This window comes from Phascolarctos cinereus, unplaced genomic scaffold (assembly GCF_003287225.1).
Source record: "Phascolarctos cinereus isolate Bilbo 61053 unplaced genomic scaffold, phaCin_HiC Scaffold_4;HRSCAF=312, whole genome shotgun sequence".
Classification (NCBI taxonomy): Eukaryota; Metazoa; Chordata; class Mammalia; order Diprotodontia; family Phascolarctidae; genus Phascolarctos; species Phascolarctos cinereus.
The window spans coordinates 190,621,361-190,644,623 of record NW_027555847.1 but is presented as its reverse complement, the minus strand read 5'-3'; the positions used below and the strand labels follow the sequence as shown (position 1 = coordinate 190,644,623).

At 39.0% G+C, this 23,263-nt stretch overlaps 1 protein-coding gene across 2 annotated transcripts in view; it reads left to right on the top strand.

Annotated features, from left to right (window-relative positions):
- The first annotated feature begins 2,004 nt into the window (after nt 1-2,004).
- ELAVL2 (ELAV like RNA binding protein 2) overlaps nt 2,005-23,263 on the top strand; it is a 171,849-nt gene continuing 150,590 nt past the window's right edge. For both annotated transcript variants that reach the window (XM_078152836.1, XM_020970044.2), the window contains exon 1: nt 2,005-2,509. The gene's annotated coding sequence lies outside the window, so the exon portion shown is untranslated. The remainder of the gene's footprint in view (nt 2,510-23,263) is intronic.

The following is a 23,263-nucleotide window of genomic DNA, read 5'->3' as shown; positions in this document are numbered from 1 at the left end:
ATCCATTCTTGTACATTATTCAGTGTAAACAGGTTTCATTTCAAATTACACAGTACTACACTCTGACCATGCTGTATTTTTTAAAAAAAAGTTAATGCTATTTCTTTCAAGTGATAATAAACTATAAATTCCACTCTTTGTTCCTTAGGGTATGTGATCTGTTCTAAGTGGTGGAGTCTTTTTCTTTTTGTCTTCTTCCACCCAGATCTTTTCCCCTTTCCTTCAGTCATTCAAACACCTATTCTAAGCCAGCGGGTTCCAACTTGAAACAAGAGAGTTGTAAGTTCAAAAGACCTCCTAAAACTATTGTAAAAAATTAAAAATAATTTAAAATATAAATCTTGAGATTAGATGTTGAGTCAGGCCCTCTTTTACTCACAGTTATTGTCATGCTGAATAATAGAACATGGAGGTTGTTATACGACCAGAAGGGAGATAAACAAACAGGTTTTCTGTTCTTTCCCATTAATCATTCATAAACACTCAAGGACATTCTCAAGGAACACATTTTTACTTTATATGTTTCTTCCAAATCATTATGATCGGCATAGATCTGTACCTCTTCTTTCCACCCACACTTCTAACCCCTACCTCCGCCCTGTCTTCTATGCCATTTGCAGAAAATAGCTGATTGTACTAAATAAACTCCTAAAGGAATTCCTTTCAGAAGGACTGGTATTGGTTATTGAAAACATCCTATTGTTTGTTTAAGAAAAAGCTAGTACTGTTTAGGAAGTTATACCTTTTTTTTATTTTTAAGATATAAAGAAGGAATTCTGATAGGAAAAAAAAAGTAGGGTCAAGTGAAATCTGTCTACCATACATCAAGGCAATTCCGAGAACTATGTATTCACTTAGAGGAGGAAATGGATACTATAGGTAAAGATATTTTTCAGTCTACTGAATGTTACTGAAAATAGGTTGGTGGTTAAAACAAACAAACAAACAAACAAGCAAAAACCACAACCTACTCTTGACCTGTAGAGGAGAAATATTGAGAGTTTACAAGTTAAACTTCCCAAATTCAGAGAGAAAACATTGATGAATACTCCCAGCATCTTTACCGTCCTCAATGCATGTGTGGTCCACGAGCTATTCTGCTACCAAATGTAAGGGGTTGGTTTGCTCCTGTTTTACAGACAGCTGAGCTGTTCTTTTGGGTGTCGTAGCAAACTTAAACAAAGATACTGAGGCTTTACACCGAAGCTCTATTCTTGGCCCCAGGGAGTTGAATTCACATCTTTCTGTCCCAACGTTTGATAAAGGTAAATTGGAACTATAGTCTCTGCTTTCCAGTCTTGTCCTATAGGGATCCCTCCCCCTTTATCCTCCCCCCGCCCATGCTAACAAGACATCTGCAATACGATCTTCATATGCATATTTTAAGATAGACACAAGGAATGAATGTGGCGACTCTACTAAGATCTATCAGAAAATAACGCCAAAATAAATTGGAAAAAGCATGCGGGGGGGAAGTAACGGATGTACATTAAATTATTTTCACGCAGATCAAAGAGAGGGAGCCACCAATGACTCATACATACCAGGCAGATATTTTAATGTTATAAAGAAACGTGCAATAGATGCAGCAATAACTGGAGGGGGATGAAATTTCTGTGGCAGAGATATTTAAGAGAAAAAAAGAGAGAGATCGTGCCAAATAGCAAACTCTGAGAGTTCAGTTCCAACCCTCCCACGTTGCTTTCCTCTCTGACTGCTCCATGCATTTCCCTTCGCCGCCAGCGTTAAGTGTGTACCTCTCGGCACAGCTTACCTTGAAACGGGACTCCATTGAGTGTGCTAGAGTGACATAGGATTGCAGCCAATCGTTTTGGGGCTCCTCGCTTGGGCGGCTCAGAAGAGCGCGCTTGCACCAATCGCAGTCCCACAGCGATGAGCAAGTTGCGTTGCAGCCAGGTTCGACGTATACTTCCGCGCGTGCTGCCCGGGATAGGAGCCTGGCACAGCAGCTGCACACACGCCTGTGCGGAGGCGGAGGAGGGCTTGGTGATACGGTTGCTATAAATCTGTGGTCCAGTCCACCTCCCTTTTAAGACGTCCTCCCCCCTTATTTCTGTTCTCACTTAGAGATGCAGCAGCCTACTTCTGTAGCGAGCCACTAAAAATCAACACGGAAAAAGACATCGGCTTTAAAAAAAAAACGTTCTTTCAATCCCTTTTCTTTGTTCATTTGTTTCTCTTTCTCCCTTTTTGTTTAGTTGAAAAGCAATAGGATAGTGTCTTTTTTCTGTCTCTTTCTGTTTTTTTTTACTCTTTTTAAGTTTCCCCTCCCCTTTCATTTTCCCCCTTTCTGTTTAGTGTTGGACGTTAGGAGTCGGAAGTATTTCTTTTTATTTGCTTGTTTAAAGCAGTGCACAGTTTAGGTTTCGTGCTGTCTTAAGAGAACTATCCAGCTGCTTCTTGCTCGTCCTTATTGGGAGAACTGCACCGTTACTTTAAACACACACACACACACACACACACACACACACAACCTTAAGGGAGAAAGGTAAGTTGCAGTTTGGTTTCTTTAATCGTTACTTGCAGCGATTCCCTGGCAAACACAGAAAACCTGTAAGTAAGCGAAATATCAAGTTAATTGCACATAATTGTCTTTCATTTCAAAGTCATTGCTCTGCATTATAAGAGAGACTTTAATATGTGTAAACATTTTTTTAATGTACTGCATATTCACAGTTATCACTAGCAGAAACTAAGTAGTAAATGTGGACAGAGGCATAGTAATGATAGTACAAATGTGAAACTAGACAGATTGAGAAATAGTATCTGGATTGAAGTTCGAAGTTCATTTCATAAGAATACATTTATAACTTTGGTGTTAGTACTTGCATGCCTTTAGTGTATATGAAGGAATACAGATCATTTAGAAGAAAGAAAGGGTGGCAGGTCAAAAAGATAAGCCTGGGTTTTCAGCTTAGAAGAGATAAACCTCCAAGTTTAATTGTATTAACTGAATTCATTTTGTTTGGATAGGATTGCTAGATGGAATTAAGAGATAAATTGGGTATCGAGTTGTAGTTGACCGAAACAAGTGCACGCAGCCTGTCTCTTGGGGGTGGGATAGGGACGGTTGGGGGGCTGTCAAAATTAGTGAATAGCTAAATGCGTAAGATCTAATTTAGGGAAGTTATTTACCATAATTCGACCAACACTATTGAAGCCAATTTGAGGGCAGATTCATCAGTCTATCCGGCGTACGAGATTCTCTTTGTTCTGAAAAAGCCTAAATAAGATCCTCTGAGCTGTGTCAGTAAAAAGGCTTTTGTGTGTGTGTGTGTGTGTGTGTGTGTGTGTGTGTGTGTGTGTGTGTGTGTGTGTATGTGTGTATGTGTATGTATGTGTGTATGTGTGAAGGTGTTCGCGATACTCAGGAAGCAGAGTAGATTCCAACCTCTGTCCTTGGTCCTATGCGTTTGACTTCCTCTTGGGGTGGGGGGGTGGAGATGGGGGGGAACCCCTTTTTAATCCTGTAGGTTAGGAATTCGCTGTAACTACAACTATAGCCTGCCCGACTACGTAACCCTCTACCGAACCCCTCCTTCCTCCTCGTATCTCCCCCCACTCCACATTTCCTCCGAATAGCTATTGTTAAACTGACACTAGAGAAAAATGGTAAAGGATGTGATTCGTTTGTCTGGTTAGACAGATGCACATTTCAACTTCTGCACTTTCTCAGCTTTTAGTTGATACCAGCCCCCTTTCTCTTGCAAAAAGGAAAAAAAATGTAAACCTGGTGTAGGTATGGGGGAGGGGCTCGAATAGGATCGTGGAGGTAAATGATTGAAGATACCTGATTTACCTACGAGAAGTTTAAAATTATTGGCACTAGTGAAATTCAGGACTGTATGTGCGTATATACACGGGAGAGTGAGGGCAGAAACGAATATAAGGTTTAAAGATTTTTATAATTGTTCAGTTCTTGATGCTCTCCCACCCAATTCAGGTTGTTGTTTTTTTTTAAAGGCACTTCTAACCTTGATTGTACTTAGGGATCCGATGATGAGACAGTGGTGATTAAAAGCTGCAGGCAGTGTTTACCGTGTGTGTTCATGGTTGGACAGGACCTAGCATTGCCATTGTTGTTCAATTTATGCCCAGCACGTTGCCACATACCCACCTATTTCACATCTGAAAAGAATTAATATGAGAGCTATACAACTGTGGTAAATTGGTGGTTGGAAATGTTCCCCATTTCCACTTTCAAGTATTGGTTAGGGAACCTGGTGTTGAGACTGTGTATTTTAACTCATAATTACTAATTGCAGAGCTAGATTTATAGTGGTAGAATGTGAAAAGAATAGGAAATCATTTGATATTTATGGTTCACATCGTGGATCATAGATTGGCTATCATTGCACCTTCTGAAAACATCAGAATCTCTTCTCCACTTAGGTTGAATAAAATTGTTCACCTTCATCCTTCCTTCCTATGTCTACTTTTTTTTTAAAACACCATTCTCAGTCTAGGGAATGTTTTAAAGAGAAATTTTCTATTCCTTCAGATTGGACTGTCAATTTCAGACCTATAATGAAGGTTTAAATTTGAGGAACTGTAGAATAGACAAGTAATTGAAGAAAATGCATATCATATTTGAGCTTTATTTTCCTAAAGGACCAAAGGATAGGGTGTGTTTGTGTGTGTGTGTGTAGTTTAGGGGCCTCTACTTAGGAGGTTTTTTTTTTTGTAAAAGACTATCTTAATTGGACTACACTAGAAATTTCTGCCAGCAACTAATCCATTTGTATTGCTGCAGACCATAAATTTTAATGTTGGGGACTTGGAAGTCTTGGCCTCATTTGTTCTTTTCTCCACCATAACATGCTTTTGAGGTGTGAACTATAGAGAAAACCAGATCGCTCCTTTCACATGCCACCACTCACTTCACCTGTTCTTTAAGCTAGTGCTGAGCAGTTCAACTTAACATTAAACTACCAAGTTATAAAATATGCCATGGAAATACAACATTTGTGTATGGCATTAGAAGGAATTAAATTCAAATGAGAACCAGGCCTACTGGTTAATAAAGAAGCAAACTAATAAAACTAGGACATTCCAAGACTTTTCAGTTAGAGTAGGGAGATTTGGTAGTACCATTTTACAGCTAATGTGTGCCAGCAAGCACTCAAGGGTATTGTACAAATAGCTTTTGAAAGTAAGGTCAAAACAAAAGGAAGCAACCAATTGAGCAATTATCGCATTAATTAGGTGCAACTCTACAAACAATAAGGATCAGTTAGGCCGGAATTGGATTTGGGACAAGCGTGGTCATGGGATAATCCAGACACTTCTAAAAATCAAGGAGAGCTTTCGCCCTCTTTTTGGAGGAGCTGGGCAGAGTGTCCACACTCTACAGGATTCCCTAGGTAATTGCCGAGTTCCCTACCTCACTTTGGCCATCTACTTATTCCAAGTAGTTAAGCCTTTTACCTCCCCAGCATTAGGAGCCTTTCTTTCTGATGTAGGACAGAGGTGAATAGGGCGGGCTGGAATGTCCGGTTCTTCCCCTACCTAAGCTCGCAGCTCCTCCCCTCCCCCTCTCTGTTTGGATGGGGGCGGGGGGAGTGTTGGTGCACTCCTTCCCGGACCTCTCTGCATCAAACCGCATCATGCCCTTGAAGTGACAACCTCGGGCACGTTCTTGCGGTGATTCAAAACGCCTACTACTACATCAGTCTCCTTCCTTCCCTTATCCCGTGACTTCAGGTAGGTATGACAGGTGATTTTTTTTTAAGGGAGGGAAAAAGCAAGGGGCTTTTAATGGAAGAACCACAGGTGTTTCGTAGTAATTAAGGGCTGGGCAGGTGTAAAAACGTGCTGCCTTGGTGTTCCCGGTGATGTGTGTTTTGACTTATGATCCATAGGACTTGATCTGACAATGCACAGGCTTTTTTGGGGAAAGGCAATTGAATAGAGTGGGGACGCCCCCTTGTTGAAGAGTTAACAATTTTAAGGCTTCTGCGGGGGGGGCGTTTGAAGGATGCGGCGTTTGGCGGACGATGAGATAGCACAGTACAGGATATCCTACTTTGCTTTTGAAGCTGAGTATAGCACCCCACACAGGTATTGAGGATTTCATTTTTTAACATTCGGTACTCTCTGGAGGAGGAGGCAAAAGGTGGTGGTGGGGAACCTTTTTGAGTTTAAATGAAAGGCAAGAACCTTTCAGCCGAGTGTGTAAAAGAAGCTTCTTTTAACTTTCTTTGCAACAATCTAAAGATTATAAACAAAACACCCCGAGTGACTCCCTGGATGACCCTTTTAAATGCAGTAATAGTAAAAACCGCGTTTGCAAATTTGCACCTGAAGCAGACTGCTGGAGGAACCGGCTAACTCTTCCTTCCCTGTACAGCTCAAAGGGATGGAGGGTGGGGAGTAAGTTTGTATGGGATGCCCTGTGCAAGCTGGAGAAGAGAGGATTTAGCCTCTCTCCCCTCCAAAGTGCATTGTGCCAGCGGGCCGGGATTCTCTCAAGCTGTCCGAGACCTTCGCTGCGGTGCTAACTCTGAGCCTGGGGCTCCGCCTCTTGGCGCTTTTCCAAGGAAGCCCCTCCTCCCCGCCCTTCTACAAACGGCGGGACTCTGCCTCCCTCTCTCCTCCAGTTCTCTCTCTTTTTCTCTCTCCCAGGCCTCCCTGAAATAGGAGCAAGAGGTGGGGGTGGGGGTGAGTGAGGGTTAGGAGGGAAGATCGTTAGCATCACGGGGAAGGGAGGGGAATTGCATGTTCGGCGCCGGCTGGTCCGTCCCCGGCTTCCTCTCCGCCTTCCCGCCACCCGGACCGACCGGGGGGGACTGCTTCGAGCCGCTTTTCTACGGATCCTCCCCCAAGTGATTCTGCTGCTGGTGTGACGGCGACGGCGGTGGCAGTGAGCAGAGGCGGCGGCGATAGCAGCAGCTTTATAGCGGGAGAAGGCAAGTGTGGATTCGGGTGGGGAGGAAAGAGGCGAGGGGAGAAGTAGGGGGATGCCACGCGCCTGCCCCCCCCATTTATCACGGCTGTCTTTCTTCAAGAGAAGGCAAAACCCACGGTGCATACAGCCCGCTCGGGGTTAGTATATCTTTCCACTCAGGTTCTAGTGTACCCGTCCTCTATTCTTTTCTAAGGACCTGGATCCCCCCCCCCCGGGTAGGAAATAGTATGAGTATAGGTAAGGGAGAAAGGGGAGGGGGAGGGGACGACTAGAAGGAGAGGTGAAATGCATTAAGTTTTTGGAATGCAGATGTTTGTATGGGGGGGCGTAGGAAAAATATTCAGCCTTGGAAGGTGGTGCTGGGTGTCTTTAAGTGGTTGGGGCTGAGCAGGGATTGAGCCTCAAGCGAAGCGTGCGGCTCTTTTTCCCTATATGGTAGTGGGGAGCCCCAGGCGTATGGGGGGAGGGAGACAATGATGGCTAGGTGGAGAGGAAAAGAACTAGAATTAAGGTGAGCAGGTTGTAAGGAGAAGGGGGTGGAGTGGGTGGGGTTTGGGGGTAAAAGATCCTTGCTTCGGGAGCGCGACCACGTCTTGCAGCCTAGAGAAGGGGATGAAGTGAATGCACCGCTTCATCCAAAAAGACTCGAGTTAACATCTTTCGTGCACGCTCTTTTGAGCTGCACCTCCTCGTGCGTTGTGTTCCGAGTGGGTCGTTTTGTGATTTTCAGCAAAGCTGTCTGCAAAGGTGTTTTGTAGTTGTAGACACCAACGGACGGCGGCAGGATAATCTCTTCCGCGCTTTTCTTCCTTTCTCCCCCTCCTCCTCCCCTCCTCCTTATATGGGGTCCAGGGCTCAAGAGGATGCAGCTAAGCAACTGCATTTTTCAGGTTTGCACATGAACAGTACGCTAAGCGTTAGGTGCAGGGGAAGCTGCAGAACGGGGTATGGAGGGCTTGCCTGCCTCGTGCAGATTTAGCATACCGGGGAAGGTACCCTGTTCTCTATGACCCTCTTTGATTGCAGCAGCCGCACCTTGAATTCGTGGGTGAGAGGGCGGGGCTGCGACGAGGCGCTACTGTGCACCAGGGGGTGTGTGCCTGTGCTGCTGCTGTGTTGAATGTCCCAGTGTCCGTGTGTCGAGCGGCGGTCATGAGATTTGTGGAGTGACTAGGGCCAACAGTTTTTAAATGGCAGGTCCTTTTACAGTTGCAGGGAAGACGACCAGCAAACTGAGTCATTATCACGGCGTTCTTCACAGAGCAAAAATCGAAACAAATGTAGCAAGTAGCTGACTTATTATTGGGTAGGAGGGGGATGGCCTACAAAGGCTGACTTTAAAAAAAAATTGCATGGACCTTTCTTTACAGACTTTGTAGTGAAGTGGCCTGTCTTTTACTCTGTTAACCAAAATGTGGAACGTGGTGGTATGTTAAGTTGTTTTTTTCTTTACCCCTAATCACGTCTTGGTATAGTGGAAGTAGCATTGGATTTGGAGTCATGAGACATGGCTCTGCTGTGTGACCTTGTACAAGTCACTTCTGGGTTTTAGTTTCTTTTATGTATAAAATTACGGAATAGGGCTAGATCTTTCACCAAACTTATTTCGGCCTTAAATCGAACCTTCTGAGCCTTTTTTTTGTTTTTTAATTGATCAGAGGACTTGGGGCTCTTGTGAATGGTACTACGGATAGTGGGAAAAATACTGACTTTGAAGTCAGGATGCAATTCAAATCCCAAATCTTCCTGCCTATGTGACCTTGGGCAAATAGGGGCACACAGTTCTAGGCTTCACTTTCTTCATTTATGAGTAAATGAGGGTATTGGACTAGATGATTTCTGAGGTCCTTTCCAGTGTCTAAATCTATAATCATAAGAATTTTTCCCCTACCATCCTGCTCTTAGTAGTTTATACCTCCGTAAAGATTGAACTTCCTAGCAAAAGTTTTTGTGTTGTCAGCTTCATTTAAAACCAAGATAATCAGCCCCTAGCAGTTGGAGATCAATTTCTTTATTCCCTTAGGTCAAGCCTATTTGCCTAAAATGACTAATGTTGTGCTGACCTTGAAAGAACTTTGAAATATTTTTCCAGAGCTTTTTTTTTTTGGCTAAAGTTATGGTAATTTGAGGAAGCAGTCTTAAAATAAGTCTACGTTTTGGTTAGTTTGTGAAACTTTAATATTCCAACTAACATGTCCAGATATTTAGGTATAAAAATGATGATTTCTTTGATCGAAAATGTAAAGGTTATCATATTTAACCTTTTTTATAGCAAGTTGATAGAGATATTAATATTTTGCTTGGCACTCCGCTGAGTTTCAGGTGAAGGTACATTTGAAAGAAGATACATTTTGAAATATCCCATGGAAGGCAGGAAGGAAATGGACTTGGAAGTAGGGGTTCAGGGAGAGAACAAATAGTTTACATTAAATTTTCTTAGCTCTTATTCTCATCATCTTTTTTTTTTTTCCTGTGACAAATATTGTCTCCTTAGGTAATCTCTGAACAAAAGGCTTCTGGGGTCAAAGCCTCCTTGAGTAACTTTCTACTGCCATCATTTGGCAGATGATAGGTTTTTCCCCCCATGAGATACCCTTCTTTTTGGGGGGAGTGCACCTTCATTTACCATTATCTAAAGTATATCAGATAGCTTGCAACGTCAGCCATTTTCGGGTCACTCTAGTTATAGGGAATGTCAAGGTGTAAAACATAGGATAGATAAACTCACAGGTACTTGTGTTCCTTATACCTTGATGGGCTCTTCCTATTTCACTTGTTGCATAGATCAGCGTCTTATATGACTGGGTCATCTGATTCACTGGGTTTTTCCTTGCTAATTCACCCTGGGTCTTGGGGTATACATTTGTTTTTTCATTCCTGCTGGGTGGTCATTGCGGGAAGTGGGGACCTTTTACTCTTATTTGTCTTGTGCCCCTTTTGTACATAACCTTAGCATTAGCTTGAAATTATTTACTTGAATAAATCTGGGCTTGGGGTTTTTGCTTTGAATTAGGTTTTTCTCCATTCTGGACACGCAACCTGCTTTCAGGTTTCGTGGTGTTTGGTCAGTATGACTACTCTCTGATGCCTTTCGCTTTTACAAAGGGTTTTGTTAATTGAGCTAATTATTCTAAACTGGTTGTTTCCAAACTACTACTAGCTCTCTCTTCCATTCTAAAAGCATCACACTTTTTTTTTCCCCAAACAAGAACCACAAGATGCTAGGCACAAGAAGCTTAGGATGATCTTCGCTCTCCCAAAACCCCGAATTGTTTTTCTAAGCACTCAACTTTGGGCATTTGCTTCATCTCAGACACGAGCATAAAATAGCTCATGAAGCAATTACATTTTAGTTCTTCAACCTCTAGCCAGGCTATCAGTACTCTCAAATCAGCATGAAATTTGGGGAAGAAGGATTTTTGGTGTACTCCAGCTTTTCATCTGTACCAATTTTTCATTGTGACTTTTGGTATTTTTTGAGCCAAACAATCCTGCTTCTTGATCAAATGATGTGATGTGTATAACATTTTGAAATCTTTAAAGTACTGTATTACTTATGTGGATGGGGGTTGGACCTGCCCTTTCATAATAGTGAAGATCATCTGGTATTCTGTGACAACATACATGGCAGCACCCACATGGGGAGATGGCAGGAACCTGTTTCTGGAAAGGGAGAAGATATCTTGCACTCACCTGCCACTCGGGTGAGGAAGTTCTTCTACCAGTGTAAATAGGCACTTTTCCTGTAGCTTAAAATCTTAAATGATTGTTTAGAACACTGAAAGGTGAAGGGATTTGCTCAGCATTAGCCAGTGTATGTAAGAAGCAAGATGCGAATTTAACTGTGGCTAGTTCTTTTATTTTACCCCACTATCTCAAGCTGCTTTTCTACATTCATACCTGTCGGCTATCATTCTCATTACTTGTGGGGGAAAAAAACCCCCAGAGTCTGTGTCCTCTGACTCTAGAACTAGTGGTCTTTTCTATTGCTTTTCACTTGCCAGGTGTTGCCTTCCTTATGAGCTATTAGTCAAATTGGGAAATTTAGAGTGTGGGCTCATCTTAATGAGAAAAGTGTTGTCAGAGGGAATGGGGGCTGTTGGGTGAATGACAGGTCAGATTCTGTTTTTGGTTCATGTTGTTGTTTGTGTTTATACAAACAAAATAGAAGGCTGCTCCACTCTGGAGAGCAAAGCCATAGCATTCTGCCTGCTTGAGTCTAATTTTTCATGGTAACTACATTTGTTTCCTTTTGCACATCTTTTAAACACTGACTTTGAACCGAATACTTGGTGAGTATCTCATTAGCTACAATTGCCATGCACTGTTGAGTAATACACACAAACTATTGAAATGTTGAAATTTAGTCTTACCCGTTGTCATAAGGATAAGTTCTAAACTTCATCATAGTCTTAATAAACAGAAGCAGTTTCTGCTTTAGAGTTTTTAATAACAGGATGTTTAAAAAATAGTTGGCATTTTCATAGTATTTTAAGGAGAGTTGTAAATTGCTCTGCATACCTTTTCATTTATCCTCACAACTCTGTGAAGGCTTAGATATGGTATTGTCCCCATTTTACAGGGAAGGAAACCAAAGCTAGAGATACTGACTTTCTGAAGATGACACAGATGTCATTTTTTAAAGCTTTGAAACTGGAAGGCCTGATGTTTCTGAGGAAAGTAAAGTATGTTTTATAAAATAATAAATGTTGCTTTCTTGCCATCATCCCATACAAACTCACGAAAAGGTATCAGTGAATGTCCTAATGTGATTGAAGAGAGACAAAACCAAGTACGTTCAACTACGTTTCTGTATGTAGGTTTTCCTCATGTTTGTAAAATTGTTTTTCATGTTAATAGCATGGAACCCACTTTATACAGAACAACCAAGGTACACTTCTTTTTCTTCCAGAAAAATATTGTATTAAGAACACTTTAATCTTTACCCTTTATAATTGTAATTTTCAGTGGTTGTGAGTGCAATGACAGTGTTTTTGAGGGGGAGTAACTGGAGGAAATGTGTTGAAGACTTTAGTGGATTTTTTTGGTAACTAAATCTTGGACTTAATATATGTATACACTTTTTTATCTTGAGTACTAATCTAAATAGTAAGAAGTTTATTTACAGTGTTTTGGGGGGATTTGTATAAGATTCACATATATGAAACTGAAGTTATATTTAATTTTTTAGGTATCTTGTAGATAGGTTGTTCTTTAATAACTCAGATTGTAGCATTTTACTTTCCTGACGTCTCCTTGGCTACCTTAAAGCAAGGTCAGGAAAAATGAAAACAAAATGATCAATTAACTCTTTTTTCCTTCAGATGTTCCCCCTCCCACATATATTCACTTTGATTTATAGTTCTGGGCCCCATAATCAAATTAATTCGGTCATTCCTCCTGGAAAGGATGTATCAGTTTGTTTCCTTACACCTCTACTCATCATCCCTGTAATTTTCCAAAAGGAAATATCCCTCCTGGCCACCACTGGCCTATGAATGTTGTGTCACTCGCCCCCCCCCATGATAATATAAACAACTTGAGGACTGGGATGTGATCTTTAATTTTGTGTCTGTATTCCTAGCACTTAGCACAGTGGTTGGCACGTAATAAGTACAATAAATGCTTTTTCATTGATTCATTATACAACATTATAGAGAAGTAGAAGCCTTCCTTGATTATTTCTGGGCTAAAGAGTTAATTAGAAATCTTGAAAGAACCAATAATTTTTGATGCTGCTTTTGGATTTTAAAAATTATTTTTCATTACTTGAAATGTTCTGTGTGTGAGTTAATTTTAAAACATTCTTTCTCCATCTAGCAGCCATTTACTTTTTATGTCAGTTCCTAACTTTGTAGGTACCGGGTGGGAAATTTAATTTATGAAGTTCATATTAGTCTCAGGGACCAATATAAAAATATCCTGTTTTTTACTGGTTTGACATTGATAACTTGTTCAGAAATTCTGTAAATTAGGTGAATGAAATCAAACTGGTTAGCTCCATGTTTACAACAAAATTGTTTGCTTTGTACAAATGTATAAGCTTATTTTTGTGTGCACATACATGTGTATACTTCAGTATTTAAAGATCTATGATCTCTCAGATGTCTACCATTTCAAGTAACCACTGTTCCATTCCTCAGTATCGTGTCATTTTGAATTGCTATGGCAGAAACAGTGTATATCTTACCAATTGGTCAAGGACCCTTTGCTCTTTGGCTTGATAGATTCAGAGGATCCTTTCTGATTTATCTAGCCTGGTTCTTGGGAGATAGATGTACAGTTTTATCATGAGACCTATGCCCTAAACTTTCTTAATTGGTAGCCCATACCTTACCTTATTTTCCTCAAGCAAATTTTTCTTTGAGGCATCAGAGGAAAACTTTAGTAGGCAAGTAAGGGGTGTGGTGATGACTTTGAATTTTTTATGGGAGTTATCAATAAATTAACAGTATGACCAAAGATGAAATCTTGAAAATTGCTAGACTGATCGTAATTTTAGGTAATTTGAAAATAGATATTTGCTTTTGAACCCTAGCATTCTTTATAATAAATGCTGTTTAAGAGGTGTGTAGTAGCAAAACAGCCTTAAAGGTGGAAATGCCTTGATGAAGTGTTTAGACTTCTGTAACTAAATGCTTTTGGCTAGAAGCCAACAAGAACCTGGTTTATCCTGAATTAGCTTTATTATGAGCAGTGCTTTGATGAAGTTTCAGTGTACCTAGGAATCTAGGTGTCTAAAACAGCCATTTAAGCTGTCACCTTAGACTTACCAGAAAGCTGAAGGATTTATTTACAGCAGTACTAATCTACTGTTATGTTAGAAAAGTCACCTTTGCCCATTGGTGCGATCAGAATTGGAACTAAATGTGTTGGCTGTTGTGTTTAAAGTGCTTCATGTACCTATCTGTAACCAAATGCTCCAGGTCTCTTGTTAATAAAACTCCTGTATTCCTGATCAGTTTGTTATGGGTTTTCTCTCTCTGCTGTCTAATATGAATTTAACCTAGGCAAATAAAATAGGAAGGATAGGACTGGACTGGAACCCTAAAGTTTTCAAAGGATTTGGCATGAGATGCTGGTGCCAGTTATATCCTTGGGCATTTAACTTTTCTGTGGCTGTTTACACATAAGTAAAATGGAGACAATAAAATTACTCCTTCCTGTTTCACAGGGATGCCAATAAAATAGAAATAAAAATCTTAAGTAAAATAACAACATATATTCTACTATGCTACAATTCCACTTTTGTCATGGAGCAGCTAGCGGACAGTGGCTTCCTTGGGTAAATTTTTAGAGTGTGTATAGCATAAATTTGCAATTGTAGTAAAGATAAATCTGAAACTCTAGGGCTATTTTTTGAGATTGTCACTTTATTTCTGTTATCTTTTGTGAATTTATAGCTGACAATGACATGTAAGAACACAATTTTATATTGTTTCTTTACTCTTTCTAGAAGAGAAGCAGTTGGGGTGCCATGGAAAGAGTGCTGCATTTGGAATCAGAGGATGTAGGCTCAAATTCCTGTCTAGCTGGCCACTTTATGGTTATCTTGGTCAAGTTATTACACCATCTGTGTCCTTGGTTTTCATCTTTAAAATGTAAGAGTTGAACAAGATGACCTTTAAGGCCCCTTGTAGCTCTGAATTTATGATGGTATGATTAAATTTCAAATTAGTTTACAAGTAGTAATGGACTACAAATGAAGTTATCAGGCCATATTTTAAATGTACCTTTAGTCTATGTTAATGTTGATTTCATCCCCCTATAATGTATGTGAATTTCTTTTAAGCCAAAGTCAGTGACTTTGTTTATATTTTATAAACTGGAATTGTGAGGAAACGAATTTATTTCCTGTCCATTCCTCAAAAAAATCATGGGAAGAGGGAGGGGGTGAAACTTGACAAGACTTCTAATTTTGTCATCTGTAGCTTCACTGGGAAGCTTTGATTTCTAAGATGCTGCCACTGTATGGGATTAAAAGATTTGCTGGCCTCTTGTCATCTCTCTTTCCTATAACTCCTCTGCAAAAGTGATGACCTTTTAAAAGTGAAAAATGCCCTGCAGTTTAGGATTTATCTTTACTACAATGGCAAACATATGCTATGTGTATAAATTCACCCAAGAAAGCCACTGTCCTCCAGCTAATTAGTGACAATGTGGAATTCTAGGTATAGTAGGATATACATATAATAGCCCTTCCTTTGGCATTTTCCTTGACTCATAGGAGTCTAGCCCATATAGGTGAGATGCACAGCTAAATGTAAATTGAAGGAATATGAAATCATCAGTACAGTGTCAGGCTTCTCAGTATGAAGGTGTTGCTTGTCAGACAGTTAACTCTAACCATTTTGTGTTGTCAACTTGTGTATAGCACAGGTGTTTTTCAGGCTTTTCCCAAATGTTCTATTATCCATTTTGTCACCACTGCCTTGTCTTCTCTTCTCTAGAACTATTTTCCTTTCAAGGGGATTTCATTTTCTCCCCCTCTCCTTTTTGAAGTCCCGATGTCTCTCCTGCATCCTGCCCACTAGATGTCACCCATTTGCAACTATCTGTGGCAGTCTTTGGCTCCACCCACCCACTTAGGGCTCTTCTGGCTTGCAGACTAGTCTCTTCATCCTTTGACAATATCATTTTGTTTTGCTGTGCATCCTGTGCTTTTTTTTTTAACTAGCAAGCATTATCCCCCCCCCATCCCTCCTCATTGGGGAAAAAAATAGAAAAGCAAAAACCTTGTGAGAAATTTGCAGTTAAGCAAAACAAATTCTTGCATTGACCGTATTCCAGAGTATGTCTTATTCTACATTTTGAGTCTATAACTTTTCAGTTATTTGTGAATTTAGATAATCCAGACCCCACTGCAGTGCCTCCTCAAAATTATATGGTCATTCCTTTTAGGAAGAGGGACATTTTTTTACAATTAAATTTGTAGACAAGATTTTTTATTTTTATTTTTTTATGTTTTGTTCCTCTTAAGGTGAAAGGGTTGCTACTCCCTAAGTGTGTTTAACTAAGTTATACAAACCAAGTCTCTTAAAATTCGTCCTGAGAAGAAAAAAGAATTTCGACAGTACTGCACACAGCAGTGTAAGGATAAAGGATGTGTTTGTTGTCTGAGGAATATGGGTTTGAATTTTGGCTCTGCTTCTTACCCTGTGACCTTAGAGAATTGGATTTTCCTGCCTGAGACTTAAGTTTCCTCATCTGTAAAATGAAGGAGTTGAACTGAGTGAGGAGTGGTAAAGACATGGTGACTGACCCTGACTCCTGTATGCCTCTTGTGGTTGGATTTTTGTAGTATTACTTGTTATGAAAAGCTTCATTTAATAAAGACTGTGGGCAAGAACTTGTGGGAAAGAGGGTGGTATAAATATAGTTACTGGACCCAAGAATCTTAAGAATTGGATGGGATTTTAGTAGGACATACAAAGTCAAATACGGGAAAGGAGATAACCCAGTATATATCTATTCAATGAAAAACAATACAATTTGGTATATAAAAGTGTGTCAGATTGGGTTAACATTACATTGTGGATTGCCTTGAATTTTAGTTTTTGCTAATAAGTATTTGAAAATATTGCTTTTGAGTAAGAGCAAGTGATGAGATAAGTTGAAGGTACTTGAGGAAACTGAATCTGGTGGGGTTGTGCAGTTAGTGTGGGCAGAAAAGTGTGCTAGAAATGAGGGGTGATACAAAATTTAGCTAAGATAGGATCCACGTCCCCAAGGAACTTGGTCAGGAAGACTAGTTAGGAGTCCATTGAAATAATTTAGGTATGAGATAAAAGTCTGAACTAGGATTTGGGTATTGGGAATGGGGGGAGAAAAGAAGGGGAGGAACGGGGTTGAAAGACTTCAGCCTTTCAGGGCCTTTCAAAATGTGTGCGGCTTATAAAAATGCTGGCGTTGGAGAAAGACCTAGGTTTGAGTCTCCCCTACCATTTTATTACCAGTGTAAATTTTTGAGCAAATCACATCTTTGGGCTTCGGTTGCCTCATTTGTAAAATATGGCGAATACACAATCTCTAAAGTTGCTTCTCTCTCTAAATTTGATCCAAATGAAGAGTCTTACTTTGTGTAAAGTGCAGAGGTATTTAATTGATTCTCTGTTTTATCCCCCAAATATGAACTTAGGGGCTGGTGAATATTTCCATAGCAAAACGAGCATTAGTTATATTCAGGATCTTGTGGGATAGAGACAAACTGCAATTTAAAAAAATCTTTAGAAAAGAAGGATTTTAAATTATGTGAAAATTGATGAAATTTACTAGTGTTAATTTTCTTCATGTTCTAGGACCTTGTTCTAGTTGGGTGTGGAATCTGGAGGTTTATCTTAGAAACTTCTTAAATATTAAGGTATTTTTACTTTTTTTCATGAATATAATCATATGAGCCAGTATTAACAGTGATCCTTAAGGTTGAATGAAAATTTTTTTTGGAAAGCACATTAAAGTGTGCAGCTTTTTAAATAAAATTCTACAAATCCTTTTTGAGGGCCTGCTAATATAACAGATACTGTAGCCTGTTGGGAAACTCCAGGTTTTGGAGAAGGTGTGGAATTAGCTGCAAAATCTCAGTAACTAGGTAAAAGGCCTTACTGGATTGTAGTAGGCTAATACCCCCCCCCCCCCCCCCGATTAAACAGAAATTGTTAACATTTGGGCAAACCATAAAACAGGAGTTCTTAACTTTTTTTTGGCGATTTGCTGAAGCCTGTGGACCTGTTCTCAGAACAGTGTTTTTCAACTCATAAAATAAAACATATAAAGTTAAAAGGAAACCTTGTAAAGTGAAACAATTTTTCCCCCAACTCTGAAATCGATCCTAGGACCCCAGGTTGATAACTCCTGCCGTGATGTATTATGTAGAACAGGTGTATTTGTCTGTCTTTTTACATTAGAATTCATACTTTGGTCAGGGACTGTTGACTGTCCCTGTAATCTTAGTATGTTGTCTCACGTAGTAGGTATTTAATAAATGTTTGAATTGAATTTTTTTTTATCTATTGAATGAATTGCTCATGAATTCTGAACTAATATATTTTGTTTTTAATTACAAGGTAAATAAACAACAGAGGAACTTGACTCCATTGGTGGTACTGAAAAAAAAAGTGTTATTTGACTAATCAAGGAAATATTGGATCCTTCCTTCCTTTGTTCATCACTTTTTTTGCTTTCCTCAACAGTATAGTCTATAAAGCCATAGGAATAGCAATGAAGATACAGATTTTGAAAAATTAATCTTAATAGGATTCCAGCAAACTTCTGAAAGAAGCATACGAACTTACTGCTTAATAAAGAGATTTTGGACTTGGCATGCTGCAGAATGAAATTTTTTTTGAAAATGGCCAATGCTGAAATTTGTTTTGAGTGTGTTTGTTATAATGTACCAGCCTCCACCATGGGAGGAGGGGAGTAGGAAACAAAATAATTAGAAAAAAATTAGAAAAAAATTTAAAACATCTCAACAGCTTTGAAGATCTCTGCCCAGATATCATAAATAACTAGGATTTTTTTTTTGTTGTTTTTTTGGTCACTGTTCTGAATTCTGTTTTCTCCAAAGCTTATTAGATTCATTCCTATCCACTGTCCTTCAAAGTGTCTCTCTCCCTCTCTTAAGCTTTAATTTCAGTCTTTTAGATTAGCCTTTCTGTTCTGTTTATAGATGTTCTTTTACTTCTGCCCAAACCACAAAGGTTCTCCCTTTAATTTTATGCCATCTTCCTTTGCCAATTTTAAGCTTCCTTGTTGGTTTAGGAAAAGAAACTGTAAAACTTAATAGGACTTCATTAGATGCTATAAAAGAGGACTAATACTTCTTTCCTAAACTCATTCCTAATGAGCTTTTTATTAAAAAAAAAAAAGAAAGAAAGAAAAATACTCACTTCAGATACCTATAAAAATAGCTTAAAGGACTGTTTTTCAAGTATTTTAAATTAGTGTCCCATTTTTCATCATGGACTCCTCACCCAACAACAGCATATGAATGTAATGTCTGAAAGAGTTTGAGATAATTAGCTTTCCCTTTTTGCCTTTTACTCTCTCCCATTGGTAGTAACTCCCCTTGGAGTTTACATAGTGTTTAAAAAAAAGAATGACTAATACATAATATTAAGTGGTCTGTTAAGTCTTACCCCCTACTGAACTGTAAGATATCTTGGGGTCAGAAATAGTGTCTTCACTGTCTTGTCTAAACTTCATGGTTTTTAGCATGAAGCATTCTGCTTTACCTTCAAAATAGGATCTTAGTAAATGCTTATAAGTCTTATAATTTCCGATTAGTATGAGGATTTAAAAAATAATTTTTTTCCCCTTGAGAGGTAGCTGCATAATGAATAGGAGAGGGCTAGCCTTTGAGTCAGAACGACCTTACTTCAAGCTCTTCCTTAGACACATAGCAGTATAACCGTGAATGAGTCTCTTTAACTTTTAGTAATGATAGTAGCTAACATTTATATAGCACATAATGTTTACAAAGTGCTTTAAAACTTTATCTCAATTTCATCCTTCCAACAACCCTGAAAAATGGGTGCTGTTATTGTTCTCATTTTACAGATGTATTCAGGTTAAGTATTTTGCTCAGGATTCCTTTTTAAACGTCTGAGGCAGGATTGAACTCTGGTCCTGACTCCAGATCTAGGTCTAGCTCTCCATCATCTATCATTTAGTTGTGTAAGCCCCCAGTAATCCACAACTGAACTTGTTGATCCAAATCTCTGGTAGAATTTCTTTCTATGCTGGGAGCTCCCTGTACTGGTAAAATCAGACTCCCAAAAAACCAAAACACTTTCTATCTATGACTATCACTATGTCTGGTGTGAATAGTTGAGAGAAACTGCGTATGTTTAGTGAAATTAATATTGATAAATTTTAAGCAGGTAGAGAATATTAGACTGTATACTTCATGTTTGTGATTAAGGCTCATGTTTTTAAAATTGAAAGATTGACCAGCCCCGAATGTTACGTAGACTAGCTGTGCAGAAGGCTCCAAGGTAGAAACAACATTTAGGTACTAGCAAATCTGTTTAGGATCAGAGGTGTTTAATTCTGACCACTTTATTCAACCACTTTAACATTCATCAGCCCTGACAATCTTGGTCAGACTTCTCTACTTCCCCACCTCATCCACCTCCACTGCCTTTTCATTGCTGGGGAGGAAGTAAGAAACAAGACCAGCTGTTTTGTGAGTTATTTTACCTAACTTATTCTTTCTCCCATGAGAGCTAGCTTAGTTTCAAATGAGATATAGTTAAAGGTATATATGTGGGTAAATAAATTATAAAATTTTAAGGTTTTGGCCTTGGAAAGAAGTTCTACTGCAGGCTCAGGTATGAATGTTGTTATGGGTATACTGGAGTGAGTGGATCCAGAATGCTTATGCCCCAAAGATACTTGGAGTCAGAACCTATACCTAATGAAAATCAGGCTTCCTTTTAGCCTGGAGAGTTAGGGTATTATTAGTTGCTGCTTATTGGAACAAATATGTTCGTTTTTTTGATAATACCTTAAAATGAATTCCTTTTTTATTTCATGGGGGGGGCTAGTAGTAAATAACAAAGGTGAGAAGTCTTGAGGTTTTAAAGGGGTGGATTAATCTGGCACTAGCTATAATCTATTCAAACACTGTGTGCTTGATTTGTCAATCTCCTCCTTATACCCAAGACCAAAAACACAGCTGAGATATAAACAACATGGGTAACCAAGGCAGCAGCAGCAGCTTGATGTGAATTCATAGCCAGGAGGAGCCTCTAACTTCCTCCTCCCTGCATTTTGTTACTCTTGAGAGAGCTTCTGCCTATACTAACTAGTCTTTTTTTCTTTGGGCAAATTCAGAAATGGGTTACAACCTCTTCATCCCCTTTTTGTCTTTTGGAATAGAATTACAGTAAAAATTCTGTAGTTGAGTAAGAAGAGATCAGCCTATAGATTGCTGTTATTTTAAAATGCTCTAGGGGAGACAACATAATGTAGGAGTAGATAGAGAAAGGTCTGTCCTTAGAGTCAGGAAGACCTGAATTTAGGTTCCATACTAGTTAACAACCATAGACAAGTTATAAGATGCTTGATTTTTTTATGACCAAAAGCAGCTTCCTAAGACTAGAAGTTGAAAACAAGTTGCTGATTTGCAACTGTGGTGTTTCCACACTAGGACTTCTCCCTCTGCACTGATGTTTGGGACCATTTCTTGTATCCTGTATGAGTTTAGCCCAGGGTGTTTTGGTGTATAGTAAGCATTAGAAGTGGGTAAAGAGCTGGCCATGGACTCAGACCCAAATTCAGGTTGCCACCTCTTTTAACACGTATCTGCTGTGTGACTGTGGACAAGCCACTTAACTTTTAGGAATTGCAGAGAAGGTGTAGATTTGCCTTGATAGAGGAAATTCTGTATCAGGAGCTTTCTATGTTGATGAAATCTTTGGTTTGGTTAAAAAGAGGAAAGGGTATTCTTTATACTTAATGACTAGGTTTTCGACAAAACTTAGGTCCAAAGTTAGGCTGTTATCATCCATCCCCACTTCCCAGTCTCCATTCTGTTCCCCTGAAGAAAATTCCTGTTTAACCTTACTTTTCTAGAGGAATTTGCTACAAAAGACACATTTTACTCAGATTTTTAGTTGATAAGTCGAGTACCAACAGTGTTAGGTATATAAACAGCGTTCATCTCTGCCCTGTTTGGGTTGTGAGTTGCAGATCAAAGTAGAAATTAGTCTTAATTTCAGTGAAATGACCATATCTTTACCTCCGACTTATTTTAGCAGTGGTAATACTAGGGAAAAGTAGGTTTTAAAATACTTTAAAAATTAATATTTACGGAAAAGAGAGTTTAAGGAAAAAATGCTTTTATTCAGAGGTAAAAATCAAATATGCCAGTGATTTTTGCCAGAATTCAAATCGACATAAGAATTTTAGTAAAGGATATTATCTGATTGTTGTGGTCAGAGGTTCCCAAACTTATTTGGCCTACCCCCCTCTTTTAAAAAAATTACTCAGTATCCCCCCCATCCACTTTCTTTAACCCTTTAACTTTTTTTTGATATGTGCATCATTTTAAAAATAAAATTTTTTTCAAATGATGCATCTTAAATTTAATTTATTGTAAATTTGTGGTTTTATCCCTGCATTGAAATTTTGATGATGAGACATGCATCATGTAACCATATAGTATCATACTGTAAACAACTCATCACATACACGTGTTCCTCCAGCAGGTGCATGCTGGACTTCCGACAATTTGAGAGACACTTGCCTGCCAACACTTGCTTGTTGAGACCTGACTTGACCGCTGATCAGTTATAATTTGAATTTTGTGTTTTTTGTTTTTGTAAAATAATGTAAGCACTATGACTTTAATTCTGTTACACAACATATGAAACATGTATGAATAGTTTTTCTGAATTTTCTTATCTTCCTTTTCTTATGCTTCCACCTTATTTTTATTCAGTGCCATCCAGTTGCACCCAAGGCTATTACCAGCCCCCATTATTCCATTGTCACCCCCCCGGGGGGTGGTGGTATTGCCCACTTTGGGAACCTTTGATGGTGGTTGAGCCTATGAGATGATTTTTTAAAAAAAATTCATATTAGAAACCTTTAGTAGTATGGTTTCTTAATGAATTGAATTCTTGCGGGTATCTTCAAAAAAGCTTTTCAAGTACAATATTTTCCATTATTTTCCTTTACCCAGGTGACTATCAGCAGCCCAAAGTAATGCTATTTTAGTACTAGTACTGTTTCATTTCTTCCTGTCCTTGCTTGTATTGGGATTCTTGTTTTAATTTGCATAGTCGAGAATCTTGTTCTTAAATATACTTAAGAATAAATGGTGTATTCAGCAGTTCTGTGTTTGATGAAGGGGTATCCATAAAATTGTATATAAAAGCTCTACATCTATTGTAATATTCTATAGAGTATCAGATGATGAGTCATCAGGGTAGTTAATTTTTTTTTTTAATGGCTAGAATTGGATCAGGAATAGACCTTAAATTTGTTAATTCAGTGATGTACAAGTTGTCCTAGATAACAGGCTCACTATACTAGACACCTTCATCTCTGGTTCTTGTTAATTTTCAGTTTACCGTTTTTGGAGAGTATAACCGTTTTTGGAGAGTGTAGGGAGTTGATTAAAAAGATTACATCAAATTCTCAGATTCCTTTTTGGATTGGATACTTTTTGACCTTCGGCTAATGATCCACCTACACTACACCTTGGTTTTCCTTATCTTTAAGAAAAGAGGGTTGAAACTAGATAAACTGTGTAGTCCTTTCCAGCTCTAAATTTGTCATCCTGCTGGGAGTTAATGTTGGTGGTAATATTATAAGAGTAGACAGTAT